The sequence below is a fragment of the Crotalus tigris genome, unplaced genomic scaffold (genome assembly GCF_016545835.1).
Source record: "Crotalus tigris isolate CLP2741 ecotype Arizona unplaced genomic scaffold, ASM1654583v1 scf7180000024359.8030256, whole genome shotgun sequence".
Classification (NCBI taxonomy): domain Eukaryota; kingdom Metazoa; phylum Chordata; class Lepidosauria; order Squamata; family Viperidae; genus Crotalus; species Crotalus tigris.
In genome coordinates, this window is record NW_024100528.1 from 4798933 (window position 1) to 4823449 (window position 24517).

The following is a 24517-nucleotide window of genomic DNA, read 5'->3' on the forward strand; positions in this document are numbered from 1 at the left end:
ATCTACTGGACAGCTGAGTTCCAGTCAAGATGATTTACAGAAATTATATAGAGGAAATATACAGCAATCAAGTTCCTCAAAATTCTTTATCTAGACTTGATTGATCCTTATCAGTTACTGGATAATCACAGGGAGCAGATGCAAAATAAACAAGGCTTTCTAATCTGTTAGACCTAGGAAGCAAAAAAGATACACAGAAGTCCACAGCCTAAATTGTAGTTAGCTGCCTTGCTCATTTTTTTAAAAAAAATAAAGCTTATTAATCAAATTGAGGGCTAAAAAGAAGCATAATATAAAATCAAATCAGAATAATAAAAACAATAGACAATTTTAATTGTTTTAAAAGTCTGCTTAAATAAATGGATTTTAATCTGATGCCAAAATGATAGCAAAGCTAACTGATATCAATTAAGTCACATTTAGTGTTGTAGATTAGAACAAAGAATCTTGTTAGTGGTATTTAAACTGAATTATTCAATTTATCAACATAAAGTTCTGTTACATTCTGCTGTTGACAAATTCAGCAGTAAAAGCTGGCAAGATTGTTCATGTTTTGTGTGCAGTTATCCAAATGGGCATATTTTTCAATGTATGTTTTTATCATCATGCATTCTGCAAGCAGTTTTTAACAGGAAAAGACACTTTGTACTTTTCCCAAATCTGCACATATTTTTATATAGCATTCTGCATATTTTTGTGTGATTTGTTCATATGTGTGTGTGTGCATATGTGTGTGTTCATTCAAACATCCTGAAAAGTATGGATTTTATTTTTGTTTCCAGGTTCTCCTTATAATGGGACGAGCCAAAATTAATTATTAAGTATATTGTAATATCAGTGTAAACATTGAAAAATATGATGGCTTAAATTCATAAACTATTCCTTAAGGTTTAAGGATTATAAATGACGGGCATAATTTGCTTAGGCATGCTTAGCAAATCAGAAGTTGGCAATGTTTGATAATAAAACAATTAGATGATAGTGTGAAGAAGATCTGATTAAGAGGGAGAGTCCTAAACTGCATTTTCTTCCCCTGTGCTAACTAAATCTTGCATCTATGGTATTATATCATTCATAGACATAAATTATGATCATTTGAAATGCCCTCATGCTATTAAATTAGATTAGATTTGTTTTAGAATGCCATTACTATTTGTTATTTGGCACTTGCAATTCAAAATAATAATAAAGAAAATGCTTCCTCATACTGAAGGTTACAAATTAAATGCAGAAAGTTTGAGAATACTATGGCTGATACAAAGCAACATAAGCAAAATCAATAAACCTGACATAAGGCTGGTTAAGGCAATTATCATCATAAAGATACACAGAAAATTGTGTATGTATATATACAGTGCTTTTTTTGTAAAAAAAAAAAAAAGGTGCCAGAACTCACACATGTCATACAACCCCCCTTGCTACCCTACAAGGTTCCATCCAAAAAAGGTGCCGGAACTCCGTTCTGGGCGTTCTATGACAAAAAAAATCCCTGTATATAAGGTACAGCACTTTTATTCAATCGAATTAAGTCTTGGGTGGGAACATAATCTGAAAAGCTGGCAGCAGGTATGTTCAGAAGTGCCACATCTTAGAAAGTTAGTAGCATTGCTTTATAAACTTTGTCAGCCAATCAACATCAGACAACAGAATTATTACAATATAAGAAAGACATCAATCATTCCTGTACACTCCCTTATTCCCTCCTTCAGTACATCCCATCCATGCACATGTTTCCCACGCTTGCATAAAATTGGTCCCTGACACAAAGGCTGATTACAGGAGACAGCAATAGTTAGGCAAGTCTACACAATTTGTTTCTTTTTCTAGTTCCAGTTATAGAACCCCTACAGTTATATTAGAATTTTTAATTCTAACACATTCTAATTATATAATTCTAATATTCAATTAGAATTTTAAAATATATTATATTTTAAAATATTTAATCTATACTATAAAACCAATGAAATAAAACACTACTGTTTTCTACTAAATTTATATCCTACCTTTCTTTTATGACTTTGTGCAACAACAGAATGAAGGATACTTGCATATACAGTACACTAAATTTGAAGAAATTTGCCTACCATTTTCTTTTTAGAGTTTCCTGATTGATAGAAAGGGTTTAAGATATTTCTTTTTCTTATTTTAATATTATTCTATTACTATCTTATGTTATATTCTTCTGTTTTCTTGGATATTCTTTGATTGTTATATTATTTTCTTATACTGCCTTGGAATAAAATCTTAACTAATACTGTATGGTCATTACTTATGAATTACAAAAAAAAAATATGATCCTGCCTGGTTGGGACAGAGTAATAGAGTTTTGTCAGTCCATAACTATTACACTGAGAAATTGCCAGTTTTTTGCTCGTTGTTAGTTACAAAAAGTTAACAAAAAGATTTCATGTAATCTAGATTCACTTATATTCTGAACTAACTGCAAATATTCATAAAGGGCTTGAGCATCACACAATTAAATAGAAAGCTATTTCAGACTCTGAGGAACTGGAGTGTTTCTTTGGCCAGAAGCCAGAGAAGACTTCCCAGATATATATAGTGGGTCTGTATGTAGTGGGTCTGAAGAAGCCACTACAAACCTTGTTAGATAAGTATTCAACTGAAATGAGTTGTTTTTATTTCTTTAAACTGTTCCTGATTCCTACTCAGCCAAATTACTCCTGGAAAAAACAAAGTGACCTTTCTTTTAGAAAATAAAATATGTGACACTAAATGGAAACAGATGAAAAATTGAGGTTTTTCCCTTTTTTTTCTCCCCCTACTCTCCCCCTCCCATCACTTGATAGGCTGTTGCTGAACACTTCTTTTACTGCCCTATACAGTATTGGGGAGGAGAGATTGAATGAAATTCTAATGCTTACACCTTGCAGAAACTCATGCTCTCCATTGTTACTCTTGTTCACCTTTCAACAATATAAAAGTAGTCATTTGCTACCATGGAAACTCCAGTGAAATACAATTGCTTTATGTTTCTCTAAAACTCACCTACTGGCATTCTGTGACAGCATTGTCATTTGGATGAGGACTGTCCCCCCCCCGCCTTTAAATATGGTGCAATGAGTTAGAAATGTGGATCAATTTGATATTCTAGCAGCGTGATTGAATTGTAAAGCCACTTTATAGTCTCATACATACAACAGAATTCAATAGAATTTATACAAAGATGCTAGAGGTACACTATACTGAGAGGAAAGGCCAGAAGTAGACCCATGTGGGGGCTTCAGCAGCAGTATCCATGTATGTATGTCTACATTAGCAAGATGGTAGAAGAGCATCATAATACAAGTCCTTAAGCTTTAATCATGTTGCTGCTCCAATATCTTAATTTTCACCAACCAACCCAGTCATCATCTAGTAGATATGATTGGAGTTTAGCTTTGAAAGAAAAAAATCTTCCTTTTTCTTTGTTCAATATTTAAAGAAGTTAGAATATGACAAAATTCTGAAATTTCTTCAGTTCTCTGTAACATCAATAACTGCCATTTTCTTTGAAGATTTTTTTTTTTGGAGAAAATTTATAATGTGGTTACCTATTAGAATTGTCTTTTATATCCCATTCCTCTAAACAGCACATTTGGGAAAATTCAATTTGACAAAAGTTTTTGAAGTTAAAAGCCAAGTTTCTACTACAAACGTAATTGTTTCTCATAAACTTTTTAACAACTTTCTATGGCATGCATACCTACAGATAAGCAGTTATGAGAAACATTTGAGTTCATGGTAGAAACTTGGCTTTTAATTTCAAAATCTTTTGTCAAAAGGTTTTCACAACTTGTATTACAACTTTCCTGTTCAATAGTTTACCTTCCACTTTAAATTTTACATTTCAGACTTAGAAACAAAAGTTTTCCTAGAATTATTTTCCTAGCAAAAATAATGAAGAAAACCATGAAGTACAGAAGTTTACATTACATCCAAAGAAAAAAACATAAAATCTTCAAAACAGTCCTGAAAAACTTTCAGAAATACAGGAATCATCTAAAAGCAACAGAAACCTTACAAATCTGAGATATTTGATATCTTTTTGAAGATTTTCTTTCTTTCTATATTTTCAATAGTGTCAGAAACAATATAGATGTTTTCTGTACATGATGTCTAGAGTTATCTTTCCTGGGAAAACCTGCCAGTAGTATCCAATTCAAGGTTATATTAAGGAAAATGGATATGTCATAAGCTTTATTAGTATTAATTATTACACTTTATATGTAATCTCCCTCATATTTAATTTGTGATTAAAATTTTAATATCTGCATTGGAATAAAATCAGTTATATATCTAAAATCTTATGCTACCTGTATGCTTTCCTAAGATGAATACTCAGCTATTTAGATGCTATAGACAGAATTACAATTGTGAAAATTTCTAGGAATTATAGTGCATAAATTGGAGAGCATTGTTTTAATACTTCACTTCCATTGTACTCTATGCAGTATACACATTAAAATATGTATACGTCTATAGTAAATGATGTCCTAATATTAATGTTACAAAGACTTTGCTCAACAAAATTAGACTGATTTTAAGCCAAAATTCTATTTGTTTAGAGTTTGTTCAGTAAAATGGATTCTGAAATAAACATGCATCATTTTTCTAATATGCTTAAAATGCAGGGACCCTCTGCATACATTACTATATAAATATGTTATATAACGTATGTGTGCGTGTATAGACAGACAGAGACAGACAGATAGACAGATGGAAAGACAGACAGACAGATAAATGATAGAGATAGATATTGCATATGTACATATATCTGTATCTGTATGTATAAATTACTTCTAAAAGACAAGTCTGATTTTTATTATGCACAAAACTTGTATTTGAGCCATTTGGCAATTGCTTGCTTTTGGTCCTAAGTCTAAAATGGTTTCCTTCCTTCCTTCCTTCCTTCCTTCCTTCCTTCCTTCCTTCCTTCCTTCCTTCCTTCCTTCCTTCCTTCCTTTCTTCAGCCATGGGCATAATTCAATTGCAATGGCCACTAACTAGAAGTAAAGAGAAATTGGAATCTGTGTAGTTGTTTGCTTGGTAAAACCTCAAGAATCTTTTTTTTAAATTGAGGTCTCTTTGATGCACTGCATTTCAATATGCACAGTTTTTATTGTTCCAAATTCATATTATAATGATACGTTTTTGTGTAATAATGAAGCTTTCACAAAGAGAAGAAAAACATTTTTACAAATAGACATTAGGACTATTATATTAGGAAGAAGTGGTTATGACTGGAGAAGAGAGGACAGGAATAACAGAGAGTGAGCAGAGTGAAAAATACATCATGTTTGTAAGAATGTAAAATGTAAAAGTCTTAAAAAACAGAAATATCAATTCAGGAATCCAATATTTATCTGTTTACATGGTGGATATTGCTATAATATACACAATTTGAGTCAAAGCTCATAAGAGCTGCCAAATAAAGAGGCAGCCAAAAATTCATTATTGTGGGAGAAGGCTTACAAATTAAATTTTAAAATATTGCCAACAGGTGCTACCTTTGTGCTTCCATAAGTCTGAAGCACTGAACTATTCCATTATTTTTTACCAATAATGATAAAAACACATCTACATCCATGTATAATTGCCACCATATGAAGAATGAAAACACATATCCTTCTCCAAAGGATCTAGGTTTTCTATCTAAGGATGGAAAAAGAATTGGGAGCAGAGATATAATTCTATTTTGATATGTATGTATGTATGTATATATGTATGTATGTGTATATATATATATATATATATATATATATATATATATATATATATATATTATATTTTGAGAGAAGTAGTCGAACACCGGGATAAATAAAAACAAGTGTTTAATAAACTAACAACTGTTTGATAAACTTAGCTTTCCTCGGCTAACTGCCAATGTCATCAGAGTGGAATGCTGGAGGTTTGAAAGCCTGCTCATAAGACTGGCAGTTAGCTGATGAAAGCTAAGTTTATCAAACAGTTGTTAGTTTATTAAACAGTTGTTTTTATTTATCCCGGTATTTGACTACTTCTCTCAACATGAATATACCGGGGATTCGCATTTTTAGTATAATTAGAGACATGTATCTATCTATCTATCTATCTATCTATCTATCTATCTATCTATCTATCTATCTATCTATCTATCTATATTTAAAACCGAGCAAATAAACGTGAGCACCAGGGAATGTTTAAAAATTTAGTAAAATTTAGTAAAATTTAATACAATACCAATAAAATCACCATAAAAATTAATAAAACGTCTAGCTTTCGTCAGCAACTGCTGACATCATCAGGACTCAAAATGCCGGTCAGTGGAAGAGTCCTCTTTATAGATTGGCCAGAGTCTGCACTCGGCTCCTAGATCTTGTCATTGGGCCTGATGCAATAGGCTGTTTCTCGGTTGCCGGTTTCTTATTGGCAATGATTGCTTTCTTGCATTTTTTGCTTGTGTAGCTGTCATTGGGTGTTTTCTCTTTGTCAAATTCGGGGTTTGATGGAACATCCCCCCTCTCCTTTTTCACTTTATTGCTACCCCTACTTCGTAGCAATACTCCTCCCCTTTCCCCACTCCATTCTGATTGCCCCATTGCAATGCACTGTCTCTGGTTTTCTTTGTATTTTCCCCAGTCATGGTCTCCGCAGATGTTGTTCGAGTTAATTACTGCCACACCCCTTGTTTCCTCCTTGCTCCTTGCTTGCACGGTGTCGCTTTGAGAGCTCTTCCGTGCTGTCTGTTGATACGGATAGATCGGCATTACAAGGTGGGGTGGGCGGGTCTTATTCCCCAAACATGCTAATGAGGTTGTTTCTCCCCTTTTACAGTACGATCTGGTAGTTGTTGCCCCCAGGCATCTCCTTTCTTTATCTCCAATCTTGGTGTGTTCCATCCTAGTTTTAATCAACTCGCCCTGGGCGTTCTCTATACGGTAATCAGGAGTGTCAGCCTTCATTGCTCTCTCCCCTCTACTCTCGGTGTTCCTCCCATGTGCATCTTCAGCTACAGCTACAGCTACACAAGCAAAAAATGCAAGAAAGCAATCATTGCCAATAAGAAACTGGCAACCGAGAAACAGCCTATTGCATCAGGCCCAATGACAAGATCTAGGAGCCGAGTGCAGACTCTGGCCAATCTATAAAGAGGAGTCTCCCACTGAGCGGCATTTTGAGCCCTGATGATGTCAGCAGTTGCTGACGAAAGCTAGGCGTTTTATTAATTTTTATGGTGATTTTATTGGTATTGTATTAAATTTTACTAAATTTTACTAAATTTTTAAACATTCCCTGGTGCTCACGTTTATTTGCTTGGTTTTAAATATGGATATACCCAGGGATCATATTTTTAGTGTAATTATTAACATATATATATATATATATATATATATATATATATATATATATATATATATATATATATATATATTCTGAGGTTTTCGCGGGTGTTTGTATGTAGGTCTTTGGTTATTCGGGTTTTCTCCCACGTAAAATTGGAAGTGTCTTGGCGACATTTCAACGAAGTCTCATTCGTCATCTTCAGGCTGAGGTTTTCGCGGGTGTTTGTATGTAGGTCTTTGGTTATTCGGGTTTTCTCCCACGTAAAATTGGAAGTGTCTTGGCGACATTTCAACGAAGTCTCATTCGTCATCTTCAGGCTGGTGCTTTTGCCTTCGTGCTTCTAGGAGCACGAAAGCTGGTGCTTTCGGCTTCATGCTCCTAGAATCACGAAGCCGAAAGCACCAGCCTGAAGATGACGAATGAGACGCCAAGACACTTCCAATTTTACGTGGGAGAAAACCCGAATAATCAAAGACCTATACACACACACACACACACACACACACTTTGACAGTGTGAATATAATCCTGATGAACCAAATCAGTGAAGAAGACAGATAGAATTGAAAAAAGGGGAACATTGTTGAAAGCACAACTAAATCTCTGCTAACAAATCTGTATTCTAATCCATAGATACACACACTGAGTATTTATATGTACGCACATGAGTACACATTTGCTAAGCAAAATGTATATGCTAAATAATTTTCATCATTAAATATGTTTACTTTCTGTGGTAATGTTCCCCCCTCTCACACAAACAGTTCAATTTTAAGAAATCTCAAAAAGCAAACTGAAAACCAAAAGCCATGAATTTCAGCCCTGTATGGCAGAGGTTTTTTTCCTCTTGAAACTGCATTACAGCAGTGGGTGTTCAGAACCTTATGGTTTATTTTGGCTTGCCAAGTTCCCTCTTGTAATGAGCATTTGTTGAGCTCATTACTGTATTGCTCACATGGCTGCTGCAAGGAAAATAGCTGATAGTAAACTGGATTTGGCAAAAGATCCAATATACCACCTGAAATGAAGCCATGGATGATTCAAATGGAGCTGTAATTTCCAACACTCAAGGGTGGCCAACAAGCTGACTGAACAATGCATCTAACATTCTATTCAGGAAACAGCAACCCCCAGACAGTGAGTTCACAGGCAATTTCGTCCAAAGCCATACTCTGCCTTCAGGAAGGGCATATTTTAATAACAAATTACTATACAACAGTCAACAGCTTCTAGTTTGGAAAGTGTCATTTTTATACCAGTGATAGTCAACTATTTTAATGGATTACAGAAAGTCTAAGAACCTTCAAAATATTCCGCACCTTTCCAGTTTCTCTCTAATGATGCACAATTAAGTTCAATTTCAGAGAAGTAGTATTTAACAGATTACTAGTTAAACAGGGTTTTCTCAATGATCTAATCTAGTATCATGGGTTCATCAGACCAAATTTTGTATCAATGAAGGAGAACATTTGTAGCTCAGGATTGAAATGAAAGGCAACAAGGAGCCCATAGAACGTTGTTCACGCAAAATGAATGTAGCACATTAGAAAAACAAAAACAGGCCTATGTAATAAATGTTATGCATGTGGATAAGCAACCACAAATTCTTGGAGGGTATATGGAAAGTTTTGTATATATATGAGTATGTAAATGTGTATACTGTCAACACAGTCTTTTGATTTTTCTATGTTTTCATTTTAATTCTCCATTCAGGAGAAAATTGTGTCAACAAAATAAATGCCTTGTTGTTATAGAATAGCTCAGGTTACAAAGTTAGACAAAGATTGTGTTTGAATAAAAATGAGAGATCAAGTCTGGTTCTTTTAGGCAAAATAAGCTGCAAGTTGGACTAGAAGGCTTCCAAGGTCCCTTCCAATCTTACGATTCTCTGACATTAATTGTAGAGGTCTGCCCCCAAACTAATTGGTCTTGTCTATTTATTTATTTATTTATTTATTTTATTTTATTTATATGCCGCCCAATCCCAAAGAACTCAGGGCGGCATATGCTCTGATTGGATGGGGGGTTGGCTGTGCTCTGATTGGATGGGGGAGTGTTCTGTTTGGATGGAGGCTTTGTTGTGCTCGGGTTAGTCTGAGTTGCAGGTGGAATTGAGATGGTGAGCTGCACCACAGCAGCTGTGGTCTGGCTTCTGGTTTGTGGTCATGCCTCATCATCGGTGTGGGTTTGGGTTTTCTTTTTGCGTGGATGTGTGGTAGTGACATCCTTTGTGGTTGTCACGCTCCAATGTGACAGCAATACCGGCCACATGAACAACCCTCCCTTACATCCATGGTGTCTCTGAGGCCACAGCACGGCTTTTGGCCCCCTACAATGTGAGCATTGCCCATAGGCCCGAGCACACCCTTAGGTCCAAGGTCATGCATCCAAAAGAACTGTTCCCCAATGGTCAAAGATCATCTGTGGTTTACAGAATTAATTGCAAAGACTGTGAGAGCAATTACATTGGGGAAACTATTAAAAGGCTGAGGACCAGGGTTCATGAACATGAACTGGCTATTAGAAGGCAGGAGCAATGCTCACAAGTGTGGGCCCATATGTCCAGCTCTGGCCACACATTCGATTTAGCTAACACAGAGGTTATAGCTTGTGAGACTACCAAGGGTGGCCACCTACTCAAGGAAGCCTGGCTCTCTAATGAAAATTACATCAACTGGCTTATAGATTTTTTGCCAGCTTACCAGACTCTTAGGAGATGGGAAAAACAGCACCACGGCCTGCTGAGAAAACATTTAACTCTTCCTTGGCAGGATTGGGGCAGTAGAATGATGGATGAGACGGACACGATCTCTAAGGAAGATGATGACAGCGTTTTGCATAATTGGGATGATGGTTCTATAGGTGAGACAACCACGACTCCCATGGACCGAGATGATGGACCAAATGGCCCTAAGACAGGGACGAAAGCACTGAGGTGATCTGGAAGGAGGGGGAGGGAGGGGAAAGACAGAGAGCAGGAATGCCGGAACAGCTGCTTGTTGCAGGACTGGAGTGGAAGAATTATGACAACGGCCTTGGGGTGGGGGAGGATAATGGCCCTGGGAGGGAGGGGGACTGGGCACAGGGACGGATTGACAGCCGCCCTCCAGGTGCTTGCACACACTCTAAAAGAACACTTGAGGATCGTAAAACAACCAGTGGAGCCAAGGACAGTTTGCCTGATGTGGAACAACTCTGCGCAATATGGATTAATACAATCAATGGGCCGATGACGTGCTCAAGAAGCCGGGCACAGAGGCAGGAGGCTATATGAGCTGCCTTCCCAATATCCTTCTATTCTAACTCTGATGACGCTGGCAGTTTTTGGCCGGACAAAAGCTTAGTGACTCTTCTTAACCACAGGCCTGTTTATATTAAACAGGCTTGATTATTATATCCTATTATTATTATATTATATTATTATTATTTTCATTTTTTCTTTTATTTGTTAACATAATGCCCAGGATTCGCATTTTTAGTATTTTAAAAGACACACACACACACACACACACAAACACACACACACACACATTCTGAGTTAATCAATAAATCAAACATATTCATATTTTTTTTCTTTTGGATCTAATTTTTAAATATTAAACAAATAAAATCCTTATTTTCAACTAGTTTTCCAAATATTTTAAATTTAATGACCAAAATTCCCCTTATATCAACTTCTCCCTTTAACCCTCTAATTAGTAATATAAAATCCCCTCTAATAAATCAGAACCCCAATTTTCTTCAGCCTTATTCTGGCTTTCTTCCTTTTCCAACTAGCCTTCCATGTCAGTGCTTTTAGATCATCAAATAGATCTCCCTCTACTATTATATATATTATTTGAAATAAGAGAGACCACTTAGTTGCCATTTTTGGGGGGCAGCCCATTTTTATTCATTAAATCATCTTCCTATTATCCCAATTCCCCATGATTGTCCTGATATGTTTATCTTCCATTCAATCTGTTGTTCTTTTTCAAATTTCTTCTGTTTTATATAGAAAGTTTTTTCCATTTTCAGTATTGTCACTCCCTTTTCTGGATTTTCCATTAACTGTATTTGTTGGTCAATTGAGTCCTCTGTCTTAGTATTTGATTGTTCCATTCTTCTATTATCTTCTGCATTGTTAGTTCTTTGGGTTTGTGTATCTAAGCTGGCATCTTATTCTTTTATGTTGGGTCTTATTTTGTCACAAGCTGAAATAATGGTTTCATATATTGCTTTCAACATGGAAAGGATCTTTTCCTGGTCTTCATCCATATTTTCTTAATTATGTGTTAAGTTGAGGACTTTAAAATCAGATGTTAAAAATAATTTAATGACTAGGTATGGGATCTCTATTTCACGTGTTTATAGGTAATCTTTAAAGTAGAAGTCGTTTATCAAGTAAAATTTTATAGTCCAAGTTATTTCATTATCTCATATAATAACCAATGTTCCTCAAATAAAGAGATAGGAAAGCAATTCCCCACATATAACTCTGAAAGTCAGTAAAGGTTTACATTCATAGTTCAAGCAGGCCAGTTATGCTGCCCAGAAGTTCTCTTTACAGCTGAGTTTCTCACAGGTGGTATCAAAGTTGAAAGATTTTTTTTCTGAAGTCTGGGCTTCAAGCCAAGTCTCTTTTAGGCAATAACAAGTTGTAATACCAAACTTTGCCACAAGATGTCACCGTTGTCGTTAAAAACTTTTTAAATCCCCTGTTTTTATAATAGTTTTTCAATGTTTATTTCTTTTCTTTTTAGATAAAAATCAGTGTATCCAGTAGAAATAGGAATAAGAAAACTTTTAGGAAAACCTTTTAGTCCCCAAGTTTTGAAAGTATATGCATCCAATTAGATTAAAGTTATTTTTATAATTGCTTTGTTTCCCCTGGGTAGTCAGTCACCGCTGTTCCTAGAGGGTGGGGCAAGAATTCTCTTTCCTCTCTCCTCACAGGAGGAAAAAATATTTAGGGCAGCTTTTGCAGGAAAAATACTTAGAGTCTTAAAGAGAAGATCAAATCTCACCCAGTTTCATCCGCGTTGCTTTAAAGGTGCTTGGTAGTAATTTTGACTTTGGCTGTCAGCAGCTTAATAACAAGCCATATTGCTATGGCCAGTCTTTCTCCCGCCGGTTTAGAGAGCTGCCTTGGATCAAGTGGGAGGGCTGCCGCCCTCCCACGATCAAGCAAGGATCTCCTCCTCACTCTTCGGGACTTCCAGTTTGCCATTGGCACCTCCAGATGCATGGAGGTGAACTCCGTCTTCAGCATCCAATTTCATCCCATTGGGGGACCCTGGAAAGGGTCAAAAGTCAGAAGTATACCTTTGTCATGATTGGACTTATATTTGCTTGTGGTGGTATTCAACGTTTTCAGCATTTTCAGCCTTTCAAAATCCTTCTAAGAATGTGATATTGTATTGACCAACTTTAAGTGACAAAAATGTATGTGATATCAATTTTTGTTTTGTTTCTGACAACAAAATATCTTCCTTACTCACTGGTTTAAAAACAAAACAAAGTGAATGCTAACCAATCAAATGTGCAACGGTAGAATTCCAATGGTGGATTATTAATGAGCTTCACAGATACCTATAGTACAGAGACATAAAAGAGGATAAGGACACCTTATATGATGAAGCTTGACAAAAATGTGGAACTTTTATATCAAAACAATAAACTCAATAAGTTCACCTTTAACTTCTCCCCTAATACTTTTTAGATTAGAGTCAACCGAAAGTGTAATTTCATATGTGAATATGGTCCACCCATTCCCCATGGGAGCAAGTTTGATGTTGTGGTTAGGTGTCAGCCTAGAAACCAGGATATTGTGAGTTGTAGTTCTGCCTTAGGCATAAAAGCTGATTGAATGACTTTGGGAACATCAGTCTCTCTCGACCCAATCCATATCACAGGGTTGTTCTATTGGAAAAATAGGAGAAGGAAGGAGTATTAGGCAGTTTGCCACCTTGACTTCTTTATTAAGTAAGTAAATAAGTAAGTAAGTAAGTAAGTAAGTGAGTAAGTAAGTAAGTAAGTAAGTAAGTAAGTAAGTAAGTAAGTAAAGTAAGTAAATGCTTACCAAGAATTATGCTGCATAGGCCAAAACATATCATGACTGACATATCTACAAATGTTATCTATCTTTCTGTCTGTCTCTAATATTTATATAGATGCTCATTTTATTTAATGTAATAAATAAAACACATCATAAAAAGCTAGCAATAAACAAAACATTCTATAATTAGAAAAACCTTTCAAAGTTACCAACAACGAAGTAACAGAGCAAGCTATCATTGTAAATAATATAGAGATCTCAATTCCTTGAGACCTATAAGTCTGGTGATAGAACCCTTTTTAAGAGACTTCCAGAAGGAGGTCAGGGATGTGGCCAGTCTTATCTCAAGGTTGAATAATGTTCCACAGGGACAAATGAGGGCAGAAAAGGCCCATTTTTGAGACACCACCAGATGTAACTGCTTTGCAGACAAGACTTCTAGCATATGTCTTTTGCCAGACCTAATGGGATGGGCAGATATCATCAGGTGGAGGCAGTTCTTCAAGTAATCTACTCCATGCCATGAAGAACTTTAAAAGTCAAAAGCAGAACTTAGAATTGGATCCAGAAGCAAACTGGCAACCAAAGCAGTTCATGGAGCAAAAGTGTGACATGTGCCATGTTACCTGCACTGTTGTAGCAATAATTACCTTCACTGCTATAGAAATTAAGGTTCTGAATACCTTTCAATGGCAATCCCATATAAAGTACATTGCAATATTCTATATGGGAAGTTACCATGGCTTGAATGATTGTGAATTCCAAGAAAGTGTGCGACTGGCACATGATGTAAAATTATTCAAAACCCTCCTAGCCACAACTGCCACCTTGCTTTTGAGAAGGAGTCATGAATCTAGGAGGACTCCCAGATTGCATACTGGATCTGTTTGGGGAAATACCAAAGATGGCATAGTCCTTGAACCAGAGTTTCCCAAAACCCAGACCCATTCAGTTTTGCACGTGTTCAGTTCAAATCTGTTGTTCCTCATCCAGACCCCCTACAGCCTTCAGACAGGAGAATAGAACATCAACAGCATCACTTAATCCACCAGGGGAAGAAAAATATAATTAAGTATCAGCATACCAATGATATTGCAACCAATGTTGTTGGTGATCTCAGTCTGAGGCTTCAGATAAATGTTGAAGAGAAAAAGGCATAACATTAAGCTTTGCAGGACCTCCAGATCTTCCCTCCCCAATCACCACAATACAATTCTGCCCACTCTCAATCCATGGAGCCATTCCAGAAGGATACCATGGTTAATGGTATCAAAGCACACTGAGAGGTCAAAAAGATCAAGACTAGTTGCACTAACTCCATCCTCTCCCTGCCAGAGATCATGTAAAAATGTGACCAATGTCATTTCCACCCCACACCCAGACATGAATCCTGACTGAAAGGGATCCAGGCAATCTATTTCATCCAGAGGCCCTGAAGCTGCTGCATGACCATGTTCTCAACCATCTTACCCAAAATGAAGATATTAGGTATTGGGTGAAAATTGTACAGCATGAGAAAAAACAGCAATGATTTCTTGAGGAAGGGGTGAACAAACGTGTTCTTAAGGAGTGAAGGAATGACTCCTTCACTCAAGGAGGATTTCACCATTACTAAAATCTACCCACACAACAGTCTTCAGGCAGTTTTAGTTATCCAGGAGGGGCATGGATCTAAAAAACATGTGTGCTTATTGTCCTAAGGGCCTTGTCCACTTCCTCAGGTCTAACTAGTTTAAGCCAATCCCAGATAACAGGGCAAGAATCTGCTCTGGCATGTCCTTGAGACCTAATCTAGGCTTTCTATGTGATTAGGTTGTTTCTTTTCAGAGACAAAGTAGGAAGATTACATTTCAATAATCATCTCTGCTTAAAGGTAAATAGAAAAAATATAATACATAGAGATATCAATGAAATAAGGAATTTGTCTTTTTAATATATATAAGTAAAATCTATTCCTTTACTTAAAACAATTCCTTTATTTCTTTGTGCAAAATCTGTTTCAAGCATTTTTCATTTTCATCTATAATTATTTTTTTATTATCACTGGTTCTGTGTCACTTTAATTTGGATAGAATCAATTGTTCCCTAAAGTGAGCAGATTATTTATGCATTATAACTATTACTGGTTATAGAAGAGCTTTCATGTAAGCAAGGTATATTGCTTTACAACAGAGGTTCTTTTGGAAAAGATACGAAAATTCCATTTTATAAGACTATTTGCTCTAGAGACCTTGGTGAAGCTCCTAAACTGTATTCTCAATTTCCAAATTTTATGTTTCTTCCAGTGTTGTTGCCATGACATTATCACAGTTCAGTTTCTCTTGCATGCCAATTCATATATCTGTAAGTATAGTATAGCATAGCATAGCATCTTATTGTATCGTATTGTATCCACAGAGTTTTTGGTGCTCTCTGAACTTGGTTGTTTGTTTGCAGACCTTTCATTATCCAACTAGGTAACATCATTGGTGTGAAATAGTGTGAAGTTTACTGTTTATATACTGGGAAGGAAGCTATTATATTTTAACCTTTAGTATAGGATGCAATTCTCATTCCTATGGGGAATCAAGTTTTGGAAGTTCACAAACATAGCCAATACTATCAATGAGATGGCGTTTAATGGAGGAGAGAGACAAACTTGCTGTCATGGCTACAGTTCAGCTGAGGAGAAATTGGAACTGGGACCATTCGACAGGAATGGCACATCTCCCTTAGCATGTTTGGAGAGGCCAGGGGCTGAGGACAATGCTGTCCCAGCCCCCACAGGCATTGGGGGAGGTGGTCAACCAGAGCTGTGTGCCTTCACAAATGCAGGGGAGGATCGACTGCTGACCAGCAGTGGTGCTGATCAGCAGCAGATCTCATCTGATGAGGAACAGCTGCCTCCTCCACTAGATCCAAAGGCAAGGAGAGCAGAACATAGGCAAGTCCAGAGAAGGGCTGCAAGGATACTCAGGAGGAGTTGCCCCCCCCTCCTCACAAGGAACACCTGGAGGAGAGTGACTTAAGGAGAAGCAGTGGGGAATTAGTTTTTGCCAGGAACAATTGTCCCCCAGCTTTGACTTGTGCCTTTGCCTTGTTTCCAGGACTGCTTTTTGCCTTTGTTTTGAGAACTGCGGTTTGTCTTGTGGACTGTTTTTGCCTTTGCTTTGCTTTACCTTCAGAACTGCCTTTGCTGTGGAACTTGTCTTTGGTCTGAGGACTGCTGTTTGTTTTATGCCTGGACTTTGCTTTGTGGACTTTCCTAGTAATGTATGAGCTGTTGTTTGGGGACTATAATAATAATAATAAAGGACTCTCTACAGACTTGCCTTGCTTTGACCACCTGGATCATAATACTTGCCTCCATAGTATTAATATTTTCTATAAATGTTGTTATAAGTAATGAGTAAATACATAAAGTTACTGAATAAAATAAAAACATATATTTTTAAAAATTCTTCCTGAACAGCCAGATATAGTCACCCTAGATTTCATACAAAATTCATTCTATGCTCTCAAAAAATGGAAAGTACAAGCAAATCAAACATCCTGAAATCAAGATCAGCAGATTGTAGAAATTGTTTCCATTAATCTGAGAGCTAAAAAGTATGCTTATGTGAATTCCAGTCTTTCTTCATGAAACAAATATAGCCACACTGCACAGGGCAATCAACTACCCAGGATCATGTGCAACATAAATGTAGAGCACTTTATTTAAATGCATTTGAAATTTTGTTTCCTGGCTGTATTAATGGTCCTGAAAATAGGCTGTGAACCAGCAAACTGAACAAAATCAACCAATGATGCTTATTAACTGCTTGATAAACCCTTCTACCTATCTGGCTTTATTTATTTATTTATAACTGACATTCAAAGTAAAATAAAAACAGAATGCTTATTCAACACCTTGTCAGCTACATGCAGCTCGATGGCAACAGCCTGTGCAGGGCTATAAAAACAACAGCTACCAGATGCCATTCTGCACTGTGTTCTAGTTATCTCACCAAACCATCTGTTTTGAGTAGTGCGGCAAAACAATGCTTTTTGTATCCATTTCAGAGTTAGGAAGCATTTTTGAAGGAACATTAGGAAAATAAGCTCAGAATATAAATTTGTGTTGCCTGATTTATCTGCCAAGAAAAGTCAGAAAAGTCATAATGATTTTTTAGGAACCATTACTTTTCCCTGAAATCACTCTTGGAAATAAAAGTACAGTAAATAAAAGTAAAGAATTACTCTTTGATTCTTCAGTTGTGAAGTAACATAATATTTTATTTTATTGTATATAAGCTTGAAAGATAATAAATATATGATGACATAATATATGTTGAATATTGTCTACTTTATCAGATCTTTAATCTTTAAGATGTATTTTTCTGGCTTTTGCTGCAATTGACCAACATTATTATCTCATAGGAAATTGTTCTCTGAAACATGTTGATATCAACATGGTAGTAAACAACAAAAAAAGAAACAATAAATCAAGTATAAACCACAATAATATAAAGCAGATTATTGAGGATAACAAGAATTATAAGCAATTCTGAAAAGTCATAAGGGCATAATATTTCTTACTTTTTCCTATACACAAAACTCTTTAGATATGCTGTATTTTTTTCTGCATACAAGTTTCAAACCAAGCAAGATAGGTTCCAATCAGTTTTTATTAGACAAATATCATTTTTTTTCCATTCAGTATTCACTTTCAGCAATATTTTCCTATTATTTTCATGATATTTAATAATTATGTCAAAACAATGGTAACTCTTATTTGCCAGTTTGGTTACATAGAGTTGGTCTTAGTGCTTTATTTGTATAAGCCAAGCATATCTATTCCAAAATAAGGCCCACTTAATTTGTTTGTTTTTTTAAAAAAAAAAACTTCCATAAATCGTAATGAATTAGACTATTTCTTCTACTTCAATCATTGCCATCAACAACAATTTTTCTAAGTATTTCTTTAGGAAAAGTAGATTTTTGTACATTAACATAATAAGATAATAAGAAATAATCCTAAAGTGAATATTGTAAGGTTATGAACACTATAGGTAACCTAACTTCTTTCTTTCTTTCTTTCTTTCTTTCTTTCTTTCTTTCTTTCTTTCTTTCTTTCTTTCTTTCTTTCTTTCTTTCTTTCTTTCTTTCTCTTCCTTCCTTCCTTCCTTCCTTCCTTCCTTCCTTCCTTCCTTCCTTTCTTTCATCTAATTCTTCGGATTGTCACAATTCTATTTCTTGCCTGTTTTCTGCTGGGTTCCTGCTCTCCTTTTTTTTTTTTTTTTATACAAAATTCCCCTCAAATTCTATGTGAAACTGTTGATACAGCCAGGCTCTCTTTATTTCAATAATGCAAGTTTGTGACAAACTGTATAGAATAAATAAACAGAAGACTCTGATTTATATTACCTCTTTCTCAAATACCTTGGGGTCTCTTCCGAACTCATTATTCATATTTAAATTATATATATATTTGTCCAAGCAATTTTATAATTTGTGAGTATTGCTTTCATATGATATGCATATCTGTAACTCAAAAGACTAAAATGCTGCTCCACACATGATTGGACTATTTGTAAGATGTTCCTTTACCCCAAGACTGCTATTAATGTCCACAGATTGTGTACAATAATAATGGACCAATAATGTGCATTTTTAAGTATTCTGCTGTATCACCTCTTCCATGTGAATCACTAGTGAACAGGCCTTGAAACTTTTACTGATGACAGCCTGATTGCAGGATTTTCTGCAAAATGATCCATCAATAATCAATTGAAGGAAAAATAACTTACCTTTATGATAAAACCACAATGAGTCAAGGAAAGTTTAGTAGACAGTGGACTTACCTATGAGGGAAGAAACAAAGCAAAAGAAAAGGGATTTAATAAGATAACCATGGGTAAAAATAAATAGCAGGTTAGAGAATCACATTTTCAATGATGGTACATAGATAGGCCAGCCAGCAAGTTCTGGTCCTCCAGAGTTCTATACATACTTTTTGTCTCCTTTACCCATTTAATCTTATCAATAGAGAGATATGAGTTGGTGTAAAAGAAAAAAGAAAGGAAAAAAGAAAAAAAGCTAGTGATAAGGATGTCATTCTTCTTATAGTTATGAGTGACCTTTTAAAATAAAGAGCAAAGAAAAGCAGAGACTGAATCACTTTATGTTCTGTGTGATGTAAGCCAAAGAAAGGGTTGCTACAGTTTTCTGAAACAATAAAGTAATGCACATTATAAAGGAATCTAAATGATGAATGGATAAAAGTGTTCCTAGTGCAGGTCTTGGTAAAACATACTGTACAATTTGTTCTTATTTAAAAATGAAAAGAAGGATTGAATTCTATTCTTTTGTACATAGTTTAAAGTGAAAATAGTGATTTATTGAACTGATTTTAGAATTTAATTGTCCAATCTTAAAGGAACATTGTAGAAGTAGTTAAATTGTTGGTTTTGGACTAGAAACTTGGATTCAAATCTCCTCTTAGTCAATAAAACAAACAAACAAATAAACTTAGAGTATTAATACATTAAATAAATAAATAATTTATTGCATTAATACTCTACTTTTTTCTTAGGATTCATATGTAGAGGTTTCACTTAATTTTATTGTAACCACAAGAAACTAAATATTTGATCTTGAGCTGAGATAGCTTCTAGTAAAGTCTCTAAACAGGTGATAATCTGAACTTAGATCACCTGGCCTAAAGCCAACATACTGAATTAGCTTAGCTTTCAAAACTGATTGTAGCATAATCACACTTTCAGCCAGACCTAGCTCAAGCATATAAGCATTTTATTATTAAATTATTGTATAATTTTCTACATTGTTATAATACAGCATAAGATGAAAACAGCCAGATATTTATTTTTTACAATCTTTCATGTAATTCCTAGCATTCTGAATGGTTTATGGAGATAAAAACACTGTAATCAAAATAAATAAATAGCAACAATTTAAAAAAATTACCCAGTATAAGTAAAAAAATCAATCCAGAAATATATCTAGCATTATCAGTAACTATCAACTTTGATTTAAAAAGTAGTAAAGGCAGTATGTATGTATACACATGTATACACATTCATGCATTGTTGTTGTTAACTGCGAAGTCGTGTCCGACCCATCACGACCCCATGGACAATGTTCTTCCAGGTCTTCCTGTCCTCTACCATCTTCTGGAGTCCATTTAAGTTCACACCTACTGCTTCAGTGACTCCATCCAGCCATCTCATTCTCTGTCGTCCCCTTCTTCTATTGCCCTCAATCTTTCCCAGCATTAGGCCCTTTTCCAGTGAGTCCTTCCTTCTCATTAGGTGGCCAAAGTATTTGAGTTTCAACTTCAGGATCTGGCCTTCTAAAGAGCAGTCGGGGTTGATCTCTTCTAGGGCTGGCCGGTTTGAATGCCTTGCAGTCCAAGGGACTTGCAGGAGTCTTCCCCAGCACCAGAGTTCAAAGGCCTCAATTCTTTGGCGCTCAGCCTTTCTTATGGTCCAACTTTCACAGCCATACATTGCAACTGAGAAAACCATGGCCTGGACTATACGCACTTTTGTTGGCAGGGTGATGTCTCTGCTTTTTAGTGTGCTGTCTAGATTTGCCATAGCTTTCCTCCCCAGGAGCAAGCGTCTTTTAATTTCTTGGCTGCAGTCCCCATCTGAGGTGATCTTTGAGCCCAAAAAAAAAATAAAATCTGTCACTACCTCCATTTCTTCCCCATCTATTTGCCAGGAATTGAGAGGGACGGATGCCATGATTTTGGTTTTCTTAATGTTGAGTTTCAAGCCAACTTTTGCACTCTCCTTCTTCACCCGCATCAAGAGGCTCTTTAGTTCCTCTTCACTTTCTGCCATTACCGTGTTATCATCTGCATATCTTAGGTTGTTGATATTTCTCCCGGCAATCTTAATTCCAACTTTTGTTTCATCTAGCCCTGCTTTTCTCATGATGTGCTCTGCATATAAGTTAAATAGGCAGGGCGACAGTATACAGCCTTGCCGGACTCCTTTTCCAATTTTGAACCAATCATGGTTCCGTGTCCAGTTCTCACTGTTGCTTCTTGACCCGCATATAAGTTTCTCAAGAGACAAATGAGATGGTCTGGTACTCCCATCTCTTTAAGAACTTGCCACAATTTGTTGTGATCTACACAATCAAAGGCTTTTGCATAGTCAATGAAGCAGAAGTAGATGTTTTTCTGGAACTCCCTAGCTTTATCCATGATCCAGCGTATGTTGGCAATTTGATCTCTAGTTCCTCTGCCTCTTCGAAATCCGGCCTGTACTTCTGGTAGTTCTCGATCCACATACTGCTGGAGTCTAGCTTGTAGGATTTTAAGCATAACTTTACTAGCATGTGAAATGAGTGCAATGGTGCGATAGTTTGAACATTCTTTGGCATTGCCTTTCTTTGGAATTGGCATGTAAACTGACCTTTTCCAATCCTGTGGCCACTGTTGAGTTTTCCAAATTTGCTGGCAAATTGAGTGTAGCACTTTTACTGCATCGTCTTTTAAGATTTTGAATAGCTCAGCTGGAATACTGTCACCTCCACTAGCTTTGTTGTTGCTCAGATTTTCTAAGGCCCATTTCACTTCACATTCTAGGATGTCTGGTTCGAGGTCAGTGACCATCTCATTATGGTTATCTGGGATGTTAAGCTCATTCTTGTATAGTTCTTCTGTGTAGTTTTGCCATCTCTTCTTAATCTCTTCTGCCTCTGTTAGGTCTCTGCCATTTTGGTCCTTTATCATGCCCATCTTTGCATGAAACGTTCCCTTCATATCTCCAATTTTCTTGAAAAGATCTCTGGTCCTCCCTATTCTGTTGTTTTCTTCTATTTCTTTGTACTGTTCATTTAAGAAGGCATTCTTTTCTCTTCTAGCTACTCTCTGGAATTCTACATTCAATTGGGTGTATCTTTCTCTTTCTCCCTTGCCTTTCGCTTCCCTTCTTTTCTCAGCTATTTGCAAAGCTTCCTCAGACAGCCATTTTGCTTTCTTGCATTTCTTTTTCTTTGGGATGGTTTTAGTTGCTACCTCTTGTACAATGTTGCGAACTTCCATCCATAGTTCTTCAGGCACTCTGTCTATCAGATCTAATTCCTTAAATCTATTTTTCACCTCTACTGTATATTCATTAGGAATATGATTTAGTTCATACCTGAGTGGCCTAGTGCTTTTCCCTACTTTTTTCAATTTAAGCCTAAATTTTGCAACCAGAAGCTCATGATCTGAGCCACAGTCAGCTCCTGGTCTTGTTTTTACTGACTGTATAGAGCTTCTCCATCTTTGGCTGCAGAGCACATAGTCAATCTGATTTCTATGTTGACCGTCTGGTGATGTCCATGTGTAGAGCCGTCTCTTGGGTTGTTGGAAAAGAGTGTTTTTTATGACCATCGTATTCTCTTGACAAAATTCTATTAGCCTGTGCCCTGCTTCATTTTGTACTCCAAGGCCAAACTTGCTTGTTATTCCGGTTATCTTTTGGCTTCCTACCTTAGCATTCCAATCCCCCATGATGATAAGGACATCATTTTTTGGTGTTAATTCTATAAGGTGCTGTAGGGCTTCATAGAACCGGTCAATTTCATCCTCTTCAGCACCAGTGGGTGGGGCATAGATTTGGACTACTGTGATATTGAATGGTTTGCCTTGGATTCGAATTGAGATCATTCTGTCATTTTGGGGATTGTATCCCAGTATTGCTTTTCCTATTCTTTTATTGACTATGAAGGCTACTCAATTTCTTCTGAGGGATTCTTGCCCACAGTAGTATACCTGATGGTCATCTGAGTTAAATTCACCCATTCCTGTCCATTTTAGTTCGCTGATTTCTAAGATGTCGATGTTCAGTCTTGTCATCTCTTTTTTGACTACGTCTAGCTTGCCTTGATTCATGGATCTTACATTCCAGGTTCCTATGGAAAAAAAATCTTTACAGCATCGGACTTTCCTTTCACCACCAGATATATCCACAGCTGAGCGTCCTTTTGGCTTTGGCCCAGTCGCTTCATTCTTTCTGGCGCTACTAGTACTAGCCCTCTGCTCTTCCACAGTAGCATATTGGACACCTTCCGACCTGAGGGGCTCATCTTCCAGCGTCATATCTTTTTTCCTTTTAATACTGTCCATGGGGTTTTCATGGCAAAGATACTGGAGTGGTTTGCCATTTCCTTCTCCAGTGGATCACATTTTGTCAGAACTCTCTGCTATCACCTGTCCGTCTTGGGTGGCCCTGGACGGCATAGCTTATAGCTTCATTGAGTTATACAAGCTCCTTCGCCACGACAAGGCAGTAATCCATAAAGGGGACATTCATGCATACACAAACATATCTATATATCTATTCCAGTCTCTTCTTCTATATCTATATCTAGTTCACTTGGACAAAATGGATAATGATAAGGGGTAAGAACTTAGGTATTAATCAATACCTAAATCCCTACTTGCTTGCCCCATAGGATGTAACAGCCCAGGCATGCTTTGTATCTCCTCTCTCAAGTAATATTATCTGGTGAAATGTAGGAAGTGCACCTTCTCTTTTGTTGCACCTACTCTCTGGAATATCATCCTTCCAGAAGTTTAATTTGTCCTGATTCTTCAGGTCTTTAATCCATTCCTGAAAACTTGCTTTTCCCCAAAATTTGTCATGGATTGAGGTGTAGTCACATGCTGTGCAGTCTCCTTTTTGGTTATGTTATGACTTTTTCCTCTGTTATAATAACAAAATATTGACCTTTTGATTTATTTTTATGTACTGTACTTTTTTTATCTGTGTATCATCCAGAGCTAGCACTGAAGTAAACAGGTGTATAACTTTAAATTATTATATCCTTTTTTCTCAAGATGTGGTCCCTAACTGCTTTCTTCATAAGAATACCCCTATAAAAAGAATTGGTCTGAGAGGTAGGAGAAATCACCCAATGGGCTCTGTGATTGATTGAAAAAAATGTTGATCTTGAGTTTCCTGGAACAAAATCATTAAATAAATATTGGAATCTGTGAAAGCAGAAGAAGCATTGGAGAAAGTGTCATTCTCTGGAGAGATGTTTCTAGTATTCCCATAAATATTTAAAAAGTAAGCTTTACCTTCAGCTTTAATGACTTTTCATCTATTAGATATTTCTCTCAGCCAATCAGGTTCAAGAACACTACAGGCACATAATTCTTCAGTATAACCATATA